Source organism: Octopus bimaculoides, chromosome 1, assembly GCF_046866305.1.
Source record: "Octopus bimaculoides isolate indiv1 chromosome 1, ASM4686630v1, whole genome shotgun sequence".
NCBI lineage: Eukaryota > Metazoa > Mollusca > Cephalopoda > Octopoda > Octopodidae > Octopus > Octopus bimaculoides.
In genome coordinates this window covers 162,460,699-162,484,705 of record NC_142928.1, presented here as the reverse complement: position 1 = coordinate 162,484,705, position 24,007 = coordinate 162,460,699, and the positions used below count along the sequence as shown (strand labels likewise).

At 33.2% G+C, this 24,007-nt stretch overlaps 2 protein-coding genes across 8 annotated transcripts in view; one reads left to right on the top strand and one right to left on the bottom strand.

Moving 5' to 3' along the window:
- Positions 1 to 24,007, bottom strand: part of LOC106884418 (activating signal cointegrator 1 complex subunit 3) — a 491,782-nt gene that overhangs the window by 62,242 nt on the left and 405,533 nt on the right. The gene's annotated exons all lie outside the window — the stretch shown is intronic.
- LOC106884421 (uncharacterized) overlaps positions 17,556 to 24,007 on the top strand; it is a 35,824-nt gene continuing 29,372 nt past the window's right edge. The window contains exon 1 of one of the 3 annotated variants that reach the window (XM_089362053.1): positions 17,556 to 17,851. The gene's annotated coding sequence lies outside the window, so the exon portion shown is untranslated. Of the gene's footprint in view, positions 18,389 to 20,864; positions 21,031 to 24,007 lie in introns of those variants that run through there. The other 2 variants (XM_014935794.3, XM_052972289.2) reach the window with 2 other exon arrangements.

The following is a 24,007-nucleotide window of genomic DNA, read 5'->3' as shown; positions in this document are numbered from 1 at the left end:
GTCATCCAGGTAACAGAAGCTACCACTACTTCTAGTGATACAATCAGCTATATAAGAGAGTCAATATCTAGTACACTCACAGTCTGTAATCTAGTGTAATGTGTATTACTCTAAAGAACATTTATATTTGCAAATAATTCTTTAGTAATGAGCTAACATTATTGTTGAGCAAACATATAATCAAAAATATTCTGGCTTTGACTATCCTCCCATTCTTATTTTGTATCTAGGACAACATTGTTCCATGTGGCCTTTGTTTTTTAGACTGTAGGGTATAATTGAGGGAATTTGGCTGCTAGTTTTAGCAACTCAATGACCAAGTAGAGGTTCAAAACATGTGGAATGAATACCACTGACAACAATATAGATTTTTATTAGATATTCATGAATCAGTCATGCTTTAACCTTTTAAGTTCTAAGACATTTCACACTTTTAGATTTTGGAAGATATCTCAGAGTCAAGGTTTAAAGAGTTATGCAAACAACAAAATGTTAATAAATTTAAAGAAGTATTATCAAAACGATCCAAATCACATAGTTTTTCTCAACTTGATTATCCTTTATCATTTTATTTCTTTATATAACTTAGTGTAGTGTTGTCTTATAACACATGCAATGTATACATACATTTCCTCATAACATAACTAAATAAAATGAAAATATATAAAGCAAGAGCTCACTAGGTTTAAAAAATAAACTAGATTTGTGTGTGTGTGTGTGTGTGTGTGTGTGTGTGTGTGTGTGAAAGAGGAATAGAGAGAGGAAGAGGGGAGGGAGAAAGAGGAAGAGGAGGGAGAGAGAGAGAGAGAGAGAGAGAGAGAGATGGAGAGAGAGAGGGAGAGAGAGAGGGGCAGGAAATCAAAACATCAAAAATTACTGACACCTGGTTGTTGAAGCTATTTTTTTAATTAAAAATACATTCCGGAATGAAAATTTATAAAAACCATTTGATCAAATATGAAAATCAAGTTGGATATCACACACACACACACACACACACACACATATATCATAAGATAATTAGTGAAATGATAGTAGAGGGAAATGTAATGTTAAGAAAACTGTTGAGATACTTATCAGAAAATTTACTTCTATCAGTGAAAAACTTATCTAAATCTCAGTTATAAACATAGCAACTAGAGACATCTGGTTTTCATTAAAAAAAATAATGAGACTTATTCATTCTGATAAATGCCACATTTTTAAGTATCATTGAAATTCATCAAACATCCGCTAAGTACCATGCACAAGTAGCTGCCAGATATTTAACATTTTAAAGATTCATATAAAAAGAAAATTAAAGGTGTAGCTGCTAAGCCATGTAAATTTAATGTAAATAAAATGCATTCAAGACAAAACACTTTTATGTTAAATATGTGTTGCATTTTTAAAAATGCAGTATTTTAAAGTTAAAGAGGAATGCCATCATATATAAAAAAAATTCAGTGAAAGATTAAAAAAAAAAAAAAATCGACTCACTATAACCATACAAAAATCCAGATATAAATTAACAATAGAAAAGTATTTAAATATTCCTTAAAAATAAGAATAGACTTTCCAGTATAAATTTTGAATTTATGATCTTCATGAAATCTTAGAAAAACAATGAATATATTTTGTAACACAAGATCTAGCCAGTTTATTTGCATATCAAGGATACTGAATACTTAAAATATATCTAGTTGTTCCAGGAAAGTTTTGAACACTGATAATAAGCATTGTGTATTGAAATAGATTGGACAGTGCAGAGAAACAGAGAATTTAACATCCTTGCACTGACATACTGCATCCTGTACAATTTATCACTGTATATTTGAGTGTGCATTGTGATTGGTAGCTAAGCAGAGGTATGATAGATCCGGAACTACAAATCTGTGGCTTTTGCACAGTCACTCAGCTGGCAATCGATGGGCCTAAGTGTTTGATCAAAGCATAACTGGAGTTGCACAGCAAAAGCCTTATGTTTTGTAAAATATTGCAAATAAAGTTTATCAAACCCTGTCAAAAATCTCTTAACCCTAAATATAGCATGATGATTATAAAATTATGGATACCAATTTGTAAGTTAATTAGCATATTTTTTAATAGATTTAAGTTGATTTTCTTCAGAATAGTGGAGTCAAACAGAAAGTGACAAAGAATAACAGGTATAACAAGAAACCGAGAACTTTGACAATAGTTATTTGCTAATGTTAATTGCAATTTCCCAAATACTATAAAAGACAGTGAGAATCTATTGTTTGGCTATCATGATTATGGATAAAATACCATACATGAATAAAGAAAATAATTATCAAAATATAAATATCTATCATGACAGGAACAAAGTAAACTAAATCTAAGAGTATTGATTTACGATAAACAATAAAATTCCAAAGCAACCAAACTAATTAAAATTTCTATGTGCAAGTCATATTATGTCATTATATCAGTTTGGTGTGAATTAAAAAAAAAAGAAGAGAAATACTTCCCTAAAAAGGTCGAGGTAACTGATAGAAAAGGCTTTTGAATTGCTTCAATATTCAATTATAGTGATGTTTGTTTAAGAATACAAACTGAATTGTTACTGTCAGTTCACTTCAGTAGTTGAAGTAAAGAGATTTACATTTTACATCTGTCATCATGTTTATGTTCAGTTTCTAAAATAGCAGGTGTTCCCTTCCGTTATTTTTTCCCTTACAGATGATGATGATGATGATTATAGTGATGATGATGATGATGATTATAGTGATGATGATGATAATAATAATAATAAACAGCATAATTTAAAAAAAAATTTGCAGATGAAGAAACTCATCACACAGTGAAAGCAACATAGTTTAAATTTATTCAGTTCAGTAAAGATCCTAATTATTGAATTATGAAAGCTTTACTCTAAACAAGGTTATAGAACTTAGAAAAAAAAAGGTTATATTGATTTAATGAAAATGCTATAGGCCACAATAGATTTTCAAATAAAATGAATGAATGAAACATGAATGTTTTCTTTCTTTAACTATAAATCATAAATAGAGAGGGATGTATGGATAAGTTAGATCAAGAGTTTTGAGTTTTCACTTCGATATATAATTTTTCCCTGCCATCATTTTTGATAAGTGACTCCTTATTTTTTTTTTGACTATAAATAAATATATATTGAAGTTTTTCATAGTCTACATCAAGAGCTCGCTCTAAATATTGAATCTATTTTGATAATATTTATGTTCCAGAGATTTATCAGTGAAAGTCACTGATCAACCAAATATAGCATTTTCAGTACCTATAATACAATAAAGCTAAATTTTTCTCATAGGGTGGTGGGAGATTAATAATTTGCTATGTTAAAGGTTAGGAACTGCTGTGCTACATGGTTGCTCAACCTGCTAGAAATACACCAAAACTCCCTCAGACTACATCCTGCTGTGTTATAATAGGAAGGATACATTTATACAGGATAGTGGTACTGTATTACTTGTATCATAGACTATTGCTTACTCCTATGCTTTCACTCAACTAAACATACTGCTATCAACTACAACATGCGTCAAAGTGAGCCAATAAAAGAGTGTCTACATGGTTGCTTGACCTGCTAGAAATAGCAAATAAATCTCCCTCAAATCGTATTCCACTTTCTAAGAGAAAGAAAAAGATACATTAGAGAATATAGTCCAGAATATTCATAGAAGGACAGGACGGACATGGTCAGAATGCTTTAGACCAGAGGTTCTCAGTGTGGGCGGAACTTTCTCCAAGGGGGTGCTGGGCATGTTGAAGGGCTTGTTAGGCTTTAGGGGATGGTGAGGGGAGCAGTGGACTAACATAATTAACATACTAAATTTTACCTATAGTAGCAATTACATTACATATGATAAAACTAGTAATGGTTAGAAAATAAAATGAGATCTCATCAGGCACAGGGAAAGCATTAACTTGCAATGTATAAAGTAAATTTACAACTTTTTATCTATTTTTTTATTATCTCACTGTTAAAAGCTTATACAATCCATTTTTTGAGTAAAATTTATATATTATCATCTATGTTAAGTTAGTTTAGTCATGATACCTCACTTGCCACTTAGGTTGGTGCTAGGCATAACAACTACTTAAAAGTGGGGGCACTGCAAAAAAAAAAAAAAGTTAAGAACTACTGCTTTAGATTATAAGTCTGCTCCCTAAGGGTTGACCTGGACTGAACTGAATAGTAAATCCAAAAGGGAATGAAGCTACTGATTCAGTTCAGGTGTTTCAAAATCCCTAACAAAGCCTTTGGACATAAGAGAATATGCTGATTAGCTTAGTAGTAATTTAATATTATTACATTGCTCATTAATCACTGAATAAACACATTGAAATACATCTCATCTTTAAAAAAGAAAAGTATAAAAACCAGGTGCAGGTGTGGTTGTGTGGTAAGAAGCTTGTTTCCCAACCACATGGTTCTGGGTCCAGTCCCACTGCGCGGCATCTTGGGCAAGTGTCTTCTACTATAGTCTTGGGACAACCAAAGCCTTGTGAGTGGATTTAGTAGATGGAAACCGAAAGAAGCCCATCATATATATGTGCGCGTGTGTGTGTGTCTGTTTGTCCCCCCCACCATCTCCTGACAACCGATGTTGGTGTGTTTAGGAGTTGGCTGATCAGTCAAAGGGTTCATACTTATATCCCAAGGTAAAATACTTAAACTTTCAAAGCCTAGTACACCTAGATGTAAATTGGTACATTAAGAAGGTGCAGTTCATCTCCATAAGTTGAGAGGGTAAGCTATAAAGGAGAACGTATTTTATTGGCTTTAAATACTGACTTCACATCGTTTCTTCAGTACAGCCTGCAAAAGGATGGGATCTGCCAGGTTATCTTGCCCTACTTGCTCTGTATGAATCTGAAAGCACCCCAGTGGGTGAAAAGACATCCACAGAATGAGTAACTAGTTTAGTAGCTTTCTAACAGAATGATTTAACATGACTTTCTTTTCTATTAAATCTTTTGTAATGTCTTTACATTCCTTGGAATGTAGCATAAATTAAACTGAAAATATAGTCTTTGGAATGATAATAAATGTTTCATTCTGCCGAAGAACTCATTAAAAAGGATTTCACTGTCTCTTTATTTTATATAAATTAATAAACAGCTAAAAATATCTGTCAAAATACTTCTTACAAAAACAATACACCCTCAACAACTAAACCAAATCTCAAACACAATAACTTTATTTTCATACATAAGAAGGTAGCAACTTGGCATTTTTTAAATCCTAATTTTCCTGGAATGGGTTTCATTAATAGAGATTTAAGAATAGCTTTTACTGAAATATCTGTAGGAATTAGATGAAGACTAAAGAAAAGGCATTGCATTGGTAAATAAAATGCCTGTATGTGTAGAAACATTCAACTAATATATTCTCACTGAAGATTAATTTGTATTGGCAACCAGTGACTCCTAAAAGTAATTAAGATAATGTATGGGAAATATTTATTTTGACAAAATAGCATTCTCATTCCATGCATGCACAAGATAAAGTAGCACCTACTTTAGATTATAATAAACATTTGACAATGATAGCACTTAATATATTTACTTATTAAGCACATATTAAATTAGCCGAGAATTCCCAAGGGAAAGTAAGAAGCAAAACGATTTGACAACCAAATATATATACACATAACTAAACAAATGAAATTTCAACAATACAAAAACTATCAAGCTAATAATATGATAGGAAACAAAATAGTTGCAAAGTAAAATGCATGGTAGGAAGGAGAAATTGGGAATCTGCAAAATAATATTTTAATAGCATCTGCAATTAGTACTGAGTTTAAAAAAAAAAAAAAAGATCATTTTCATCAAAATGTAACAAATAACCCAGATATTATTAGCCAAAATAAATAAATAAAACACAACACACGCACACACACACACACACACACACACACACACAATCTCTTCACACGGAGACTAATGACTGTATTTTGTAGCTGAGGGGTTTTGTTTTGCATAATAACTGATATCAAATTACATGATTGCTTATTTACTTAATATATCAGGAAATGATTACTTTCCAAATTGGAAACCATTACAAGTACAAAACTATGTGTATGTTTAACATAAAAAAAAAGTTAGTGCCACACAACTAAATTGTTTGTGTAATTACATATATACAAAAGTGGTAATCAGGAGACATAAAATAAAAACATGGTAAAAAATGGAAACAGAAATATGTAGGAAAATGGGGGCACCCCCACCAACCAGCCAACAAACCAAGCAGCCAATTTTCCATGATGCATCTTGTTTAAAGATATTCAGTATAGATAATGTATTTAAGGTTAAGAAAAAAAAAAAAGCATTCTTCTAATTCTGTCTTTAATATCTTATGTGTTTCAGTCATTAGACTGTGCCCATGCTGGGGCACTGCCTTGAGGATTTTAGTTGAATGTATCAACCCCAGTACTTAGTTCTTTTAAGCCTGGTTCTTATTCTACTGGTCTCTTTTACCAAACTGTTGGGGACATAATCACACCAACACCATTGTCAAGTGGTGGTAGGGGACAAACACAGACTACCACCCCACATATATATGTATACAACGGACATCTTTCAGTTTCCATCAACCAAATTCATTCAAAAGGCCTGAGGCGATAAAAAAGACACTAGCACAAAGTGCCATGCAGTGGGACTGAACCTGGAACTATGTGGTTGAGAAGCAAACTTAATATGCTGATTTATGATTATAAAAGATTTTGCAATAAATATCTGTTTTATCCCAACCCTGTCAGTTGCTTATCTTTCCATGATCAAAGCTATCAATCAAACCCTGATTAACTAGTATCCATTTCTGGAGAGAAATTGTGAAAGGCATATTTTTCCTTGAGGAGAAGAGAGGTGAGAACATTAGTAGTCTAAGGGAAATTAAATTGCTAAAACTCAGAATCAAAAGAATATTGTTGTCTTGGTTTCAAAGCAGTTCCCTACTTTACTTCCCTAACCTTTGAAAGAATATAGTGAGGTGGAACAGTCAACTGATATTTTGACTTTTGACGGCCTCATGGAATATCCATACCCCAAAGTATTTCCTACCACATTACTAAGACGATCTGCCATCATCTTCCTCTGCCATGGAAATAACTAAACTTGTTACCTATTTATAGCCAGGTGAACCGGACCATTTTGATTTAAGTGTCATAAACATAGCAGATGCCATGGACAAGATAAACTGTTGGCTTCTCATCTAGATGTTTGGTACCTGATCCATTAAGCTATCTGTGCTTAGTTCATCCATTGGCTTCTGCACAAATTTTTCTCTGCCAAATTTCAATTACAAGACTTTGATAGAATACACTTGCCTAATGTGTTCTGCCACAAGATCAAACCTGAAATCAGCTGGTTGTAAATTGAAATAAAAAGAAATAAAAATAATAAAGAAATTACAGAAAAAAATCAAAACTTTGCAATTTTATATAACTTAGTTGTGTCTGATAACCTTTATTTACATTTAATAAGTAACCTTTAGTTACTTAGCACCTTGAGAGTAAGCAAATACTGATGAGCCAAAATGATGGTGAAACCAGTTGGTTTGGTCCTCATTCCAAGTAGCTGAAAAAGTATTCCCTTTAGTGTAACCATTGGACTTAATTTCACAGTAACATTAAATACATAGATATGGCACCTCATAAATAAATATTTATTCAAAACCTCTTCTGTATTGGTTTAATCTATGGTCATCACTCAGAACTGAGAATGACTTGGTAGCATGTACCATGCCCTAATTGTTTTTAAGTGCTTGCAAGCAGGTACAGACCCTCTTGGTTCTCCCACACTTCCCCAGTGTAGTATCCAGGATCTAATAGCTGGAGGGAGAGAAGGCTACACCAGAACTAATTTCAGGTGAGTAGACTGGAGCAGCATAAGAAGAGAAAAATAGCCTTGCTTGAGGACACTATACGAGGGAGTGCTGAAAAGTTCCTGGCTTTGAGTAAAAGAAAATACAGGAAGATCAGTTAATTATGATTTTATTCAACATATTCCCCTCTCAGATTTACACACTTATTGCAGTGGTACTTCAGTTTTTCTAAGCCCAGAAAAAAGAACTGGGAAGGTTGGGCCTCCAACCAGGCTTTTCATAATACCCTTAAAGTCAGGAACTTTTCAGCACTCCCTTGTATGCTGCCCAATCCAGGAATTAATGTTAGACTATTAACCTTGTAACATTAAATAATTAAGCTGTGACCAGCACAGTCTTGTTTGCATTTTAATACATAGCTCTGCATTTGGGATGGAGTGGGAAGTCCTGATGAGTCATAACAATTGTGAAACTAGTCAGTTTTTATCTGTATTCCAAATTGCTGAAAAATATCCTCCATCTAATTATGGAGCTTAATTTTACAGGACAAAATATTTATGACTATGACATTTATGTACATGTAGTTATCCAATATTTTTATGACAATTAACATTTCTTCAAGAAAGTCAAAAACCAGAAGGAGAGAGAGAGAGAGAGAGGGGGAGAGAGAGAGAGAGGGGGGGAGAGAGAGAGAGAGGGGAGAAAGAGAGAGAGAGGGGAGAAAGAGAGAGAGAGAGAGAGAGAGAGAGAGAGAAAGAGAGAGAGAGAGAACTAAAAAAAAAGGATTCTGAATTTAAAATTTTGATAATTGGTTTCTTAGTATAATGGAATGACTAATTCTGTTATAATCTGTTACAACTGAAGTAAACCAACTCTGACAGTACAGGAAGGGATGGAGTGAATGAATAACCTCAACTACATGGAATCAAACTCTTCAAAGAAATGGCCAGTAAATTAGCAGAAAGTGAAATGTTAGTGATCTCCAACATAACACCCCCACAAAAACATCTAAAAACAAGGTTAAACATCGACTAAAATATGAAATACAGACGTGTATGAAACAACCTTTTTCCACTACCCAATGAAAAAAACCAACATATTTGTCTTCTGTTCTGCCTTTAATTATTTGCTACATAAACAAAACAAACCCATTTTACCACCACCACCACCACTTCCATAACAGCCACCACCACCACCACCACTTCCATAACAGCCACCACCACCATCACTAGTACCATCACAGCCACCACCACCACTACTATTAATACATTCCTTTGATAAACTCTCCCAGCCTATCACTTCTTTTTTTACAGTTGCCAAGTGCAACATCTCCTCTGGCCTCTCAGTACAAAACTAAGAGACAGGTCTTCTCACTGATATATCAAGCATCACCCTTAAAATATTATTTTCCTAAGTAGGGTCTCATTATACACAAAACTATGTATAATTTCCTCCTCTCCAAAGGTATCTGCACCAGAATAGGAAAGCACACATTAGTGTGTCTAATCCACAAAAATGTTAATTCTTGAAAACATCTAATTAGTTTTATATCATAAATGCACATTGAATATGTTGGGAATAATTAAAACTAACCACTGGCTTTTTCACCTCAAATATCTTACTGTAGCTGAGTAATATCAATATAAGACAAGGAGGAGGCTACAAGCTGACAGAATTGTTACCACACTGGGCAAAATGCTTAGTGGTATTTCATGTGTCTTAATGTTCTGAGTTCAAATTACGTCAGTTGACTTTGCCTTTCATTCTTGCAGGGTTGATAAAATAAGTATCAGTTGAGCACTGGGGTCGATGTAATGGACTTACTCTGTCTTCCAAAAGTGCTGGCCTTGTGTCAAAAATAAGGGAGCTCCTATACGGTTTCAACCTGCTAAAAGTAGAAGCCAAATCTTAAAATCCATCTTAAAAAGGAGAAATATACATTGGATAACATGATTCTGGATGCACACAGTATGGAAAAAAAGTGTGATTGTCATGATTGGAATGCATAGGTTTGCTCAATCAAGTCAGATCTGAGACTAAACAACAACCTCTCCTAGCACCATTGAAAGGAGTTTCAAAGAGCTATGGCTATGGACAACAGAAATTTTAATGTTCCTCTATAGAGATATAGACATAAAGTAAGATATCGTCACATAAATGCCTAGACACCACAGGTGCCAATATACTATATCTTTTATTTCTTAATTGCTTCAGTTATTAGACTCCAGCCATGCTGGGGCACCATCTTGAAGAATTTTCAGTTCAATGAATTGACTCCAGTACTTATTTTTTTAAAGCCTGGTACTTATTCTATCGCTTCTTTTGCAGAACTACTAAGTTACAGGAATGTAAACACACCAGCACTGGTTGTCAAGTAGTGGTGGGGGTCAAACATATACATAAACACACACACACAATTAGAGGATATGTTAACCTTGTGAAGGGATAGTTGCATCCAAAGAAATACTGGTTCAATACCTAGTATTGTTGGGGAATGAAATTCCCTTAAAACAATAAGTATATGTTAAGCATATAGCTTATATCCAGTTAAAAGAAGAAAAGAAAATTAACAAATTGGTCACCTTCGCTTCTTACAGCCGTTTCAATTAATACTCAATAATTCAATTACAAATTTGAACATTAAATTTGCATTTATGTTACACGAGCATAATTTCATCAAAGAGAGAGAGAGAAAAAATGTATCTTGAGATTTTATATGCGAACCTGTCAATTCATTTCAGCAGACTCATATATATGTATATATATATATATATATATATATATATATATATGATAGGCTTCTTTCAGTTTCCATCTACCAAATCCACTCACAAGGCTTTGCTTGGCCCGAGATTAGAGAAGACACTTGTCCAAGGTGACATGCAGTTAGACCGAACCTGAAACCATGTGGTTAGGAAGCAAGCTTCTTACCACACAGCCACACCTACACCTAGGATTTCTTTAAAAGTAGAAATTGTGAATTTCATGTCAGCATATGTATTAAGTAACCACTTTCACCAACCCCATCACAACAAGACTGATGTTTCCCAAGGATATGTCAACTCCTTGACCCTTTCCATACCCATTAAACAAATGATCTCTTGTATATTACTTCCAATCATACTCGTTGCTATGGTGATGCAATCATTCTTCTAATCTTACTCTAATCTACTATTTAATTGCAAAACATCTTCAACTTTTAACCTAAACATATTCATATTATTAGACTGTCTGTCTATCATCAATAAAGCTCGCCAATATATTATGTAATAATAGCACTCTGAAAATGTAGTTATGGTTAATAATGAAAAATCCCAAACAATTTCTGATCACTAGAAGCTAGAATTGCATTACAACTTGTCTTCTCATTAACATCTCACAATTGCTTGTCTGCATTTCAGAGATGTGCTACATGTAATACAGAAAGTATTGATCAGATTATTCAATCATCTTTTGCGCTGCTTCAATCTACACAATCATTCAACTGTTCCATTCTTTTTATCTCCAGATACCATATATATCTTCTTTTATCTTCTGCTTCAGTCATTAGACTGTGACCATGCTGGGGCAATGCCTTGAAGAATTTTAGCTGAACGAAATGACCTTGGTACTTAATTTTTAAAAATCCTGGTACTTATTCTATCAGTCTTCTTTGCCGTACTGCTAAGTTATGGGGATGTAAGCACACTGACACTGGTTGTTAAGCAGTGGTAGGTGACAGATACAGACATAAAGACACATAGAAATATATATAATGGCCTTCTTTCAGTTTCCATTTATCAAAGCCACTCACAAGGTTTTGGTCGACCTGGTGCTATAGTAGAAGACACTTGCCCAAGGTGCCTTGGAGTAGGACTGAACCTGGAACTATATGGTTGGTAAGCAAATTTCTTACTACACAATCATGCCTGCACCTATATATACATATATATGTATATATATATGAAATGTTTAATTCATTATAAGATACGGTGCTAGTTTAAAATCTTTGAAAATTTAAAAACTTTTTTAAAGCAATATATTCTTTCTCAGATTAGTCATGTAAGTTTCTTCAAAGAAAAAGGTATGTGTGAACATTACCATTATCAGCATCACCACTGATGCTGCCACCATCATTTTGAGTCTTGAGTCCATTTTTTCCATATCAGAATATGATGGATGGGACTAGCCACTTGTTACAGTTCGCATCATTTTGCATACATAGTAATCATACTACCCAACATCATTTTTCTGTATGCCTTACAATGTGAACTGGGAAAATTTTATCATACCACTAGCATTTGAGAAGCTACCTTATTCAGGATAACTAAATAGCCCCACTCTACTGAAGTTACAGTCCATCAACATGGGTAACTTTACCATTGCTTGCAGAGTGCATATCTTCCATTTTTGGTAGAGTTTCTATAATTGAATATCTTTCATATAATCAACTTCTTTACAGGGTCTACTGGATGTGTTCTATCATGCTTTTGACACCAATAAAGTTGTCCTATGGGATGAAGACTAAAGAATACCCTCTACTCTCTATCAGCTCTTATGTGGAGTAACGTCTCCTCAATGAGTAGCCTAGGATGCAACTTGCAAAGCCTGTGTGTCACACACACACACACAGAAGTATGGCAGTGTGGATAAGAAGCTTGCTTTGCAATTATGTGGTTTCAGGTTCAATCCCACTGTGTGTCACCTTGGGTAAAAGTCTTTTTATCATAACCTCAAGTTCTAAATGAAATTTGGTAAATGGAAACTGTATAGAAGCAAAACACACACACACACACACATGTATATGCATACACATGCAAACACATGAATGTTTCTGCATGTTTTCACACTGGCATCGCCTGAGCAACAGTGATAATTAAATCTCACTTTAGCAACATGTCTGAAGTATGATGGTTTTGATGTGTGAAGACAAGTGCACTGAAGTAGCATACATGCAAAAAAGTAAGAGTTGGAGTCAAGAAGAATATCCTGTTGTGGAATACTTTCTCAAGAAAATTTGTTCAACCCACACTAGCGTGGAAAACGTTGACATAAGAATGATGATATACATATGTACATAGATACACATAGACACACAAATATATGTATTATATATTTATGTATTGTATGAGAGGGAAAGCAGAAATCGAAGAGTTTGGCAGCAAAAGGACTTAGTTGTGGAGGGCAGTAATCAAGGTAATGGAAAGAGTGTTCTCAAGCCCAGTTGCCTTGTTGGGTTGGAGCAATAAAAGAACATTTTATATATGGCAACAATGTACATGTGATGATAAGGCTGAGAGCATGGAGATTAGGGGAGACTGGGAGTTTTGATGAATGCTTGGAGTTAGAGGCAAAGCAAGCATCGAATTAAAAGGTTCATTGCTTTTTATTGTATGCAAGAATCATAAGAACAATGTTGTGTCTGCTTCTCATTGGTTATCTCTGCACTTAAAATGCATTTAATCACTGACCATCAAGTTTCTTTTGGCAACCAGGAACCAGTTATTTTGTTGCTAAGATGAGCTACAGAAAAATTAAGTTTTGCATTATATTTCCTTATTTATGTAATTTACATAAGTAAACTTCTAGTTTATTGAGGAATTATGAATAAGACAGTTGTATTATCAGATAATCTTTTGTATCAAGTCTTGTTTTATGTAAGTATGTTGAAATAGTTCTTGGTTGCATATGCATAATCAGCCAGTGAAAAGTTATGGTATTATTATGTATAATATGTCCAATATAACAGTGAAAGCCATGATGCTTACAATTAACAACTTTCAATGTCTGCAGTTGTAAAATTACATTAGTCACTTTAGTTTCTTCAGCAAATAAGGGTTATGAACATTACTTTTCTTCCTCTGACTAAGCCATTCAAAAAGAAGAAAAAAAAAACTTGTATGTTGATGAGATTCTTCATTTTTGTATTTTTGTCATATAATGAGTGGGCATAATGTATGAGTTAAGAAGACAAAACAGCCTCTCTAGTGTGGTGCCATGATAAGATAGACCCAATAAACTTTGTAAATTAACTGGTGTTATAGAAAACACCATATCCATAAGTGTTGTCCTTCTTAATGATACACCAGAGCATGGTGGTTATGACATTAATAGAATGTGAAGATTAATAGAAAGGAGAAAGTACCTTACTTGAAAACAAGGGTTGGTGTCAAGAGGGGTATTGGTGTACCCAATTGTGGAATACAGCCTCAAGATGTTTTGTCCAATGTAAAAATGTTGAATGAGTTTTTTTTAGTAATTTGCCCAATCATTCAATAGCCAGTATATATTTGATTATGTACATGGCATGTATGGGTTTGTTTTGTTTTCCTATTGTGTTGTGAAGCATGGACAGTACTTGGAAATTTATTGTCCCAGATGTGGCATCAACATCAACAGAAAACTATGAACACATCCCAAATTCAAAGACGACATCATGTTCTTCACTGAAACCACAGATTAGCTGCAGACCATGCTGACATAGCTAGACACCCACAGTTCAGTAGTAGGCCTCAAAATAAACCACAGGAAAACAAAATACATGCAGTCCAAAAAATGTAGCATAAGCCGAACAGTGGTGGAAAGTGATGAAATTGAAAAGAAAGGAGTACGCCTACATTTATACAGATAGTAAATATAAACTGAAACATGAATTCTGAAATCTCATGTAGAGCAAAAGTAAGGTGGAAGACATTTGCCTTGATTAAAAGTGTACTCAAAGCACAGCTGGACAACACTCTGCATGCCAATCTCTTCAATGGCACCATTATGCTTGCACTCCTATATGAAAGGGGGACATAAGACTAATGATAATAATAATAATAACTGCTTCAAAATTTGGCACAAGGGGAGGGGTGATTCAATTTCATTGAACCTAGTGCTCGACAGGTACTTTTGAACTCAGAATGTAAAGACCTGGAAGAAATATTGTAAAGTGTTTTGTCTGATGCACTAATGATTCTGACAATCTACAGTCCTAATAATACTGATGATGATGATGATGATGATGATGATGATGATGATGATGATAAGAAGAAGGGGAATAGTCAATTACACTGACCCCCAATGCTAGACTGGTACCTATTTCATCAACCCCAAAAGGATGGAAAGCTGAGTTGAACTCAAAATAAAGATGGGCAAAATGATGTTAGGCATTTTGCCTGGTGTGCTAAAGATTCTGCCTGCTTTCCACCTTAATAATAATGGACTCTCCTACCGAAGACGACATATGAGTGTTCGGCTTTTGCTGAATGACTTGCACAAATGATTTGTTTATAGTGATCAAATGTTCATGCCACACATTAAGCTCACTCTCTCCATCAAATTAATGTTGTCTGAACAAGTGCAGTGTATCACACATCAGGTGTTGAAGTGATTACAGAGCAATGTGAGACGAAGTGTTTTGCATAAGAACACAACGCACCGCCTGGTCTAGGAATTGAAATCATAATCGCCAGATTGTGAGTGCAACACCCTAACCACTAAGCCATGCACCTTCAATAATAATAATAATAATAATAATAATAATAATAATAATAATAATAATAATAATAATAATAATATAAAACATCATATATAATGAAGGAAGCTCCACATGGTCACTAAAAATAGCAGCGAAATCTCAACCTACCATCTTAAAAATAAAGAAGGTTACATTGAATAATGTAGTCCTATATACATTATTCCCCAAAGCAGAAGTAGGTGGTCAAGGCTATAAAACCTCTGATTATAATGTCCACTCAATTAGGGCTGACCTAGGGCTAATCAACAAGACCATAGAACATAAGGAGAAAAGCACTTAAGTTCTTCAAGGAAGGAACAAAACCAGAAACAAACAAATATGATTTGCTATTGTTATAAGTAATCAGTGAAAAACAATGTGACATTCTATAAAACAATATCAAGACAAATGAATAAGACAATCTCAGTTTCAACAGACAGTCTTAGATCAAATCATTAGCCAAGTAAGTACAAATCTGAAATCTACAAGACATTATTGGAGAAAATTCTGTATTTCTAGTTCTACATAGTTGTAGAATTAGGATTAGTTGGCTGATATTTTCAGACAACATGGTGCTACTTGACTCATCAGATGGTGATCTCCAGCATGCACTGAGTGGGTTCATTGCTGGGTGCTGCAAGGCAAAGATTAGAATTAGCATGGTGAAGACTGAAACACTGGTTCTCTCAAGAAGGTCTTCCCAGTGTACTCTGCATATTAGTGGAGCATCACTGAGACAAAGGAGAAGATTAAGTACCTTGGGGTCTTTCTCACAAGTGATGTGAAACAGAAGGCTGAATTGGATGCTAAAGTTACAGGTGTTAGTACTGGATGCTAGAATTACAGGTGTTAGCACAGTTATGCACCAGCTCCAGCATTCAATCCTTAGTAGGAGAGAGGTTGGTAAAAAAGCCAAACTTGCTCTCTTCAATTCTGTTTTCATACCCACCCTCACCTATAGTCTTGACTGTCGGATAATGGCTAAAAGAGTATGGTCACAAATGCAAGTGACTGAAATGGTGTTCTCTGAAGGACCTCTGAAGTAATGTTAATTGACAGGGTGTGTAGCTTGAAAATCAAGGAGTCTCTCCAAGTTGAGCTACTTCCTCTCCACATCGAGATGTCATAGCTCTGGTACTATGGACAAATAATTAGAAGGTTGCAGGAAAGAATTGCAAGACAAATTCTTCAAACTGAGCCAAACAGCAAGCAGCCTCGGGTTAGACCAAGGATAAGATGGTTGGATAATTTCCATAGTCTCAGTCAGTCAAACTTGGAAATCAAGCTGGAAAGTTAAATGAAGGTTGCTTCTGATAGGACCTTGTAGAGGAGGTGCCTGAGGACTCTACCTTCACAATCCCTCAGGGACTGTGGGCAGAAAAGATGGGTGAATGGATACATAGTTGTGCAATATACATCATGAACAATCTGCCTCCATATTTTTATGGGCTGCAATCTACTGTGAAAGTTTTTGTTCAATGACAATTTTTAACAAAATATATGAGATTAAAAGTTAAGTTGTTTAGTAAATTCAAACTGGCACTTGTCTTTTTTTGTGTTTCTGACTAATACTATGCTGATGTAAATACATTATGTCAGCAAGCAAATTTTTATGTAAGCAGGAAGAAAAAAAAAATGTTAGTATTGTAGAAAAAAAAAATCTTATTACAAAAGCCTTTAATGTGAAAGATAAATGTTTAGATAAAAATTCCAAAAACACACAAAAAATATATACATGAAGTTATCAGTAATAGCCTATATTTAGCCACTTTATTTTGTGTATGTGAATTTTGGCTGCTGCTTTATTGTAAAAACGTCTTGAATTTAAATATATAAAAATCCTATATGGCCTTGATACAATCTCAAATCTAAGTATTAAATAGATCAATCCTAAAGGTAAGATTCTATAACTATATAACTATAATATTGAGCCTTAGAAATATATAACAATTTAAACTTCATGGAGAGATAATCTGTGACTAACTAATGAAATTTGAAATAACCAATAAAATATATTACAATAAATGATTTTATTGTTAAAAAAAAATTATGTGGTTAAAAGCATATGTACTGAGTTAGCTTTCAAAATAACAAGCACTGTGTAAAAATCCATAATCCTTTTATCAGTCTAACGTTTAGTGTTTATAATCACAAGACTTTCTAAACAGAATAATAATTTCCAAATGTTCCTTCCTAGATATAACAGGCAACATGACAATATTTATTAGCTGGTAAATCAGCTTAAATAAATTTCTCATAATGGAGTCATTGTGACTGAAAGTTAGGAATGAAGGTTAAAAGTGATAAACTGTATCTGACTTGCTGCAGCACAATAATGACTATGAAAAGTCACTGGAAAGATATAGCAAAAAATACCAGGAAGGGAAAAGAAAGAGAGAAAGAGATCCACAGAATCCCTAATAACACTCTCCTTTAAAATTACATTTTTGGAGAATGAGAGGAAGTAGAGCAGGAAATGAGTGAAAGGAAAAGAACCCACAGACAAAGACAATAGACAGATAGTTCCAGAAGTTGCAGTTAAACTGACTGAAGGTCTGGTGAGTCAGCACAAATATTTGGTATGGAAAGGGCTTAGTGACAGTGATGTACAAATGTTTTCTTTTTTATTTTTATTTTTAACTCCTTTTTATTCTTCAAAGTATGTCATTGTTGTAGAGTCAGTCCATCACCTTGACAATAATAGGATTGTTCAAAATCTTTCACAACCTACTGGGTTTATTTATCTATTTTTTTTTCTATGGAAGATAAACAAAAAGTAACATGAGGAATTCAATGTTTCAATAGATAAACAATTCATCTTACAAATAATACATTTTTTCTGTTGTTGTTGTTGTTTGCTTCCCTATTCCAACAAAAATCCATAGATTATTATTATTATATTCACTCAATGACCGCAGCAGTAGCAGCAGCAACACCATCAGCAGTAGTGTCTTTAGCAAAAACATAACCAATAACTGTCAACCATCTTGTTTCAATATCAATTTACCCAACTTTGCAGACTCCTTATTGATTTCATATTCGGTAAATTGGCTGCACAATTGTATGCATATTTTCTTACCAAGACCCTAATTCAGGTATTTATATTTCCTTAGTTATTGCATCAAATTTTTAAAATATTTTACTTCATAGATTTTGTAGTTTAGAATCCCTTTTTTAATATATTATTTTTGGAATAAGATACAACAGAATTATACTCAACGGACTAGCTTAATAAGTATAGTTAAGGAAACTATATAAATTGTTCTATGTGTAAACATGTAGGTATATATAATTAATTACTAAGAATTTTATCTATTTATCTATACATATACACACACGCATGCACACATACACATGTATATCTTTATATACACATGTGTATATAAAATATACACATGGTTGCAATTAAAATATGTAACTTTATATGTATGTATGTATGTTTGAATGTACCTCATCTAATTAAGAATATGACGCTAACAAAACATCAAATTCTCTCACTTTGCATCAAAAAATTAATATTATCATTATTATTATTATTAATTTCAACTTTAACACTTGCCTTTTCATGATCAATAAAATAAATAAGTACAGGGGCAATATAAGTGACTATGGCCCTTCCTCATAGATTTTGCTTATTTTTAGAAATCATCATCATCATCAATATTATTATTGTTTTTGTTGTAGTGCATAATTGAAAGCAACTATTGAAAATGTAGTTTCTATAAGTATTTTTGCTAATAAGGTCACTAAGAATTAATTCATGGCAATAATAAAACAAAATGGTAGAACAAAGAAGCCAATTAAAAGTAATAATTTCTCAATTTGGCGAGTAAATTTTTTTTAAATTTAAAAAGATGATAGAAATGACAATAAATATATATTGATTCTAGCTTATACTTCACAATGGAGAGAGTTAGAGGTTTACTGTCTTAGTTTTTAAAAAAAATGCATTTGAGCATGTATTTATATAATGAATGGAAGTCTGTGTGTGTGAGTGTGTGAATGTTCACACACACACATCAGGTTATTTATATTAGCCCTAGGGAAGCAAATATTCAAAGCAGACATATGGTCAAATATGTTCCAGTCAAGACTATCCCATTGATTTCTTTCTTCCAGGTATATAACAGAATACATTATCAAATGATCCTTTATCCTAATTTCATTTTATTTAAGATCACTGAGTGTGAATTAAAGGTGATTTCGCTGCAAAAAAGTCTATGTCAGGAGATATCTAGATGCTCAACCAAACATTTAGATGCCCCCTTATTGGTTCAATGTCAAATATATATATATATATATATATATATATATATATATATATATATATATATATATATAAGTTTGAACATGTGTGTGAAATGCATAGTAGGCATTTCTTTAATATGTCACAAATCAATTCCATTGTAGAATAAATGAGATTACTTAGTAAATTTATTATAACAAAATGATTATGTTTATATATATGCGTGTGTATGTGTGTGTGTGTGTATATATATATATATATATATATATAAATATATATACACACACACACACATATATATATGTAATTAATCCAAAAAGATGGAAAAATACACAAGAAAAAAACACATCTATCTATCTATCTATTTATATATATATATTTTGTTCATAGAAACAAAACTGGAGAAGCACACTCTAAGATATAGAGCAGGGTACATTTTAATGGGGAAGACTGGTTTATGGGATTACTCTGGGTTTCCTGTCTATAAAGGGTTTAGTTTTAGGGCATATCATCAGACACCAAAACCTGTTGGGATCTAACGATATGCCATAAAGCTAAACCCTTTATAGACAGTAAACGCCGGGTAATCCCATAAACTGGCCTGCCCCATTAAAATATCTATATATATATATATCTATATATATATATATATATATATATGCATATGAAGGTATGTATTTATGTATGCATATATATATATATATTTCTATATGTGTGTGAAAGTATGTATGTAGATGTGTGTGTGTGTGTGTGTATATATATATATATATATATATATATATATATATATATATATATATATATATATATATATATATATATTAAAAAGTTATTTTACATAGTTCATACATTGTCTGATAAAGAACTCAATACACTGGACAGAGTGGATAGATATGTTTATCATTTTAAAAGATGATAAATTTATTTGAAGTTTCACAGTTCATAGCTGTCAGGAAGTCAAACATGGCTCACCCCAAGGTGAAAGTTCGAACAGACTGTCAACTTTTGATATAATAAACACATATGTATGGGTTCGAGTCCCATGCATACAGAAAACTCACTTTTTATAAGGCAGAGCTCCAGCATAGCTGCAGTCAAAGAAGAATACACAAGCACATACATAATTCTAATCATGATTTCCAAATTCAACACAAAGCCATGCTTCAGTAGAAGAGGGTTGAATCATTCTCACTATGTTAGCAGTATGTATTTTACCAATCCCAGGAAAACAGAATGTAAAAATACACAGTTAAATAGTTCAAAGTATTTAGTCTATAATTTTACTATGTCTATCACTCCACTTATAATTAACTGTATTTCTATAGTTGTCAGCAGGGTACTGGATGAAAAACATTACTATGTTCTTATAATTTTAAATAAGTCAAAAAAGAAGGATAAAAAGCAAACCCATTTTAAGAGAAAAGGCCAACTGATACCTCAATGCTAGAAAGGACAGAACTGTTTTTTTCATGAAAGAAAAAAAGAATTAAGGTAATTTTAAATTCTTAAAAAAAGTAACCAACACGTGTGTATACACACATGTATGCACACACACACACACACACAAACATATAGATGCTCACATACATATATACACATGCATACTATACATTGGTATACACATGACCATTTCCTCGAAATTCCATGAGAAGGAATATATTTATGGGCAGCAATCTCAGGATCATGCATTTTCGTATGGATAAATAATTACTCGTATGCTGGGTGATGTTAATAAATGTTTAAGAGACAATCTGGAAAAGCTAGGATTTTCAGGTGAAGAAGGTCACCATCTATTAGGCAATTTACAATACAGTCTGTAAGCAGAACACTAAAAACATGCCAAATTTTCCTAAATTTCATCTTGTAACATTCATTTGTAATAGTTATCCAAATTCCGTTTCTGGAATAGTTTCTGCATTTCTTTATTAGAAACTAGCTCCTTCTTTGTGGAAAGAATTCAAATAATTTGTGGCTGTGTAGTAAGAAGTATGCTTCCTAACCACTTGGTTCTGGGTTCAGTCCCATTGTGTGGTACCTTGGGCCACCTGAAGCCTTGCAGATTGATTTGGTAGACAGAGACTGAAAGAAAGCTATCATATGTGTGTGTGTGTGTGTCTGTGTGTGTATTTATAACTCCACCCCACTTGACAACCAGTCTTAGTGCATCTGCATCCCTGTAACTTAGCAGTTCAGCAAAAAAGGCCAATAGGATAAGTACTAGGGTCAATTTGTTTGACTAAAATTCATAAAGATGGTGCCCCAGCATGACCACAGTCTAATGACTGAAGTGAAAGATAAATGATATGAATAGATGAAAAGCCTAAACAGGCAGTCAACAGGTATCAGATCAATTTATAATATATTTATACCTATATGCACTTAACACTGGAGTTTAGGCACAAATTTGACCTTAGCACTCATTGTGTGTACCTATTATCTAATGTCATTTGACATCATATTACCCACAACTTTATATATCTATCTATCTATTTATATGTGTGTGTGCGTGCATAGGTGCAGGCATGGCTGAGTGGTAAGTAGTTTGCTTCCCAACCATATGGTTCCAGGTTCAGTCCCGCTGTGTGGCACCTAGTGTCTTCCACTATAGCCTTGGGCTGACCAAAGCCATGTGAATGGATTTTGATAAATGGAAAACTGAAAGAAGACCATTGTATATATGTATGTGTGTGTATGTCTTTATCCCTATGCACTACTTGACAACCGGTGTTGGTGTGCTTATGTCCCTGTAACTTACTGGATCAGCAAAAGAGACTGATAGAATAAATAGCAGGCTTAAGAAGAAAATAAGTACTGGGGTCGATTTGCTTGACTAAAATTCCTCAAGGTGGTGCCCCAGCATGGCCACAATGACTGAAACAAGTAAATGGTTAAAAGATTATGTATGCATCTGTGTGTGTTCATTTTGAAACAATCAGATTTATCTTCTTTTTAACACAAAAATGTGTTATAAGAATGTTTTTCATTTCTCACTGCTTATATGAGTGAAGTGAAAATGGTAATTAATTTTCATCAAGGCCAATAATTATTCATTCAAGACAAGTGTTATAGAGATAAGTTCCTAATGAGCTGAATTTGAAAACTGACTTTAATTATCGGTGGTAACTATTTCACTTCTATAAATAAACAATGTTCATGTTTTTTTGAGAGAAATAGAAATGTCATAAAATAATCCATCTCTGTCAATAAATATTAAGCTTTGTATATAAGAAATCAATATTAGTTGGTCCAACAGAAAACACCTAGACTCATTGAGCTTCACTGATTGACACAAGGCCAGAAAGTTTGGGTGTGAGTTTTATCAATTGAATTCAAATGTGTACTTGACTGGTATTTTATTTTATTGGCCCCAGAAGAAAGAAAAGCAAATCTGACCACTCAGCAGGATTTGAACTTAGAGTTAGACCAAAATATGTCCTATTATTTGAAGTAGTGGTTCTTAACCTAGACCAGTGCTCCACAAACGTTTTTCTCTTGCAGTACACTTATATTCTTTTAAAAATTCGGTGGCACACCTGAACTAAAAATATAACAAAGTATAGGGAAAAAAAAATTATATTCAGGTTATACTGAGGCACACCTAGCATCGTTTCGCGGTACACCAAGAGTACTGCAGCATACCGGTTGCAGAGCACTAACCTAGACAATAGTGGCATAGTATAAGTATTGTGAGCTCACAAGGATGCACCAGGTGTTTAGTGGGGGAGGAGGTCGTAATTTTACTTAGCAATAAAATATTTAAACAAGTACAATACTTATATTTTAAATCCATTTTCAAAAACAAAAACAAAACAAAAAAAAACTTTTGCAGGTAGATTGCCTTCAGTAAGCAGAAACATGTCTGATGATGCACTAAAGTCCAATATTTTTTTGTTACATAGTTTCTTGTGATCTTTAGTAAGTTCTATAAAAGAAGGTGTCGGGGAGAATGGGATAGTATAGAAAGATATGGATAATAAATCACTCCACTGAATTAGCTTCTGGTTGATTAAAATTATCTGTTTTTATTTATTTATTTTTTGCAAAACATGGAGATGGTTGGGGCTACAGGAAGTTGAGACTTTCTGCCCTGAGATTAAGATATATTAATACTTATGCTTTAGCTAGTTTCTCTGTTCACTAATACTAAATATACTGTCAATTATATTCAACTTATTCCTGTTTTGAGATTTAACTTCAAATTGATAAAAATAAAATTATTGATCTAGAATTTAGAAATCAATGTACAAATATGTTAATTATATTATTCTAACAAAAAAAAAATAAATAAATAAAAATAAAAAAAAGGTGTGAAGAAGCAATCTTTCAAGAACAAACATCATAGGAATTTATGTGAAAGATTACAAAAATTCGATCTCTACTTCAAAGCTTATGTTATTTTCCTTGTTTTAAATTAAAACTGTAGGAAATATATTTTGATATAATGACACATTACATTGATATTTAAATC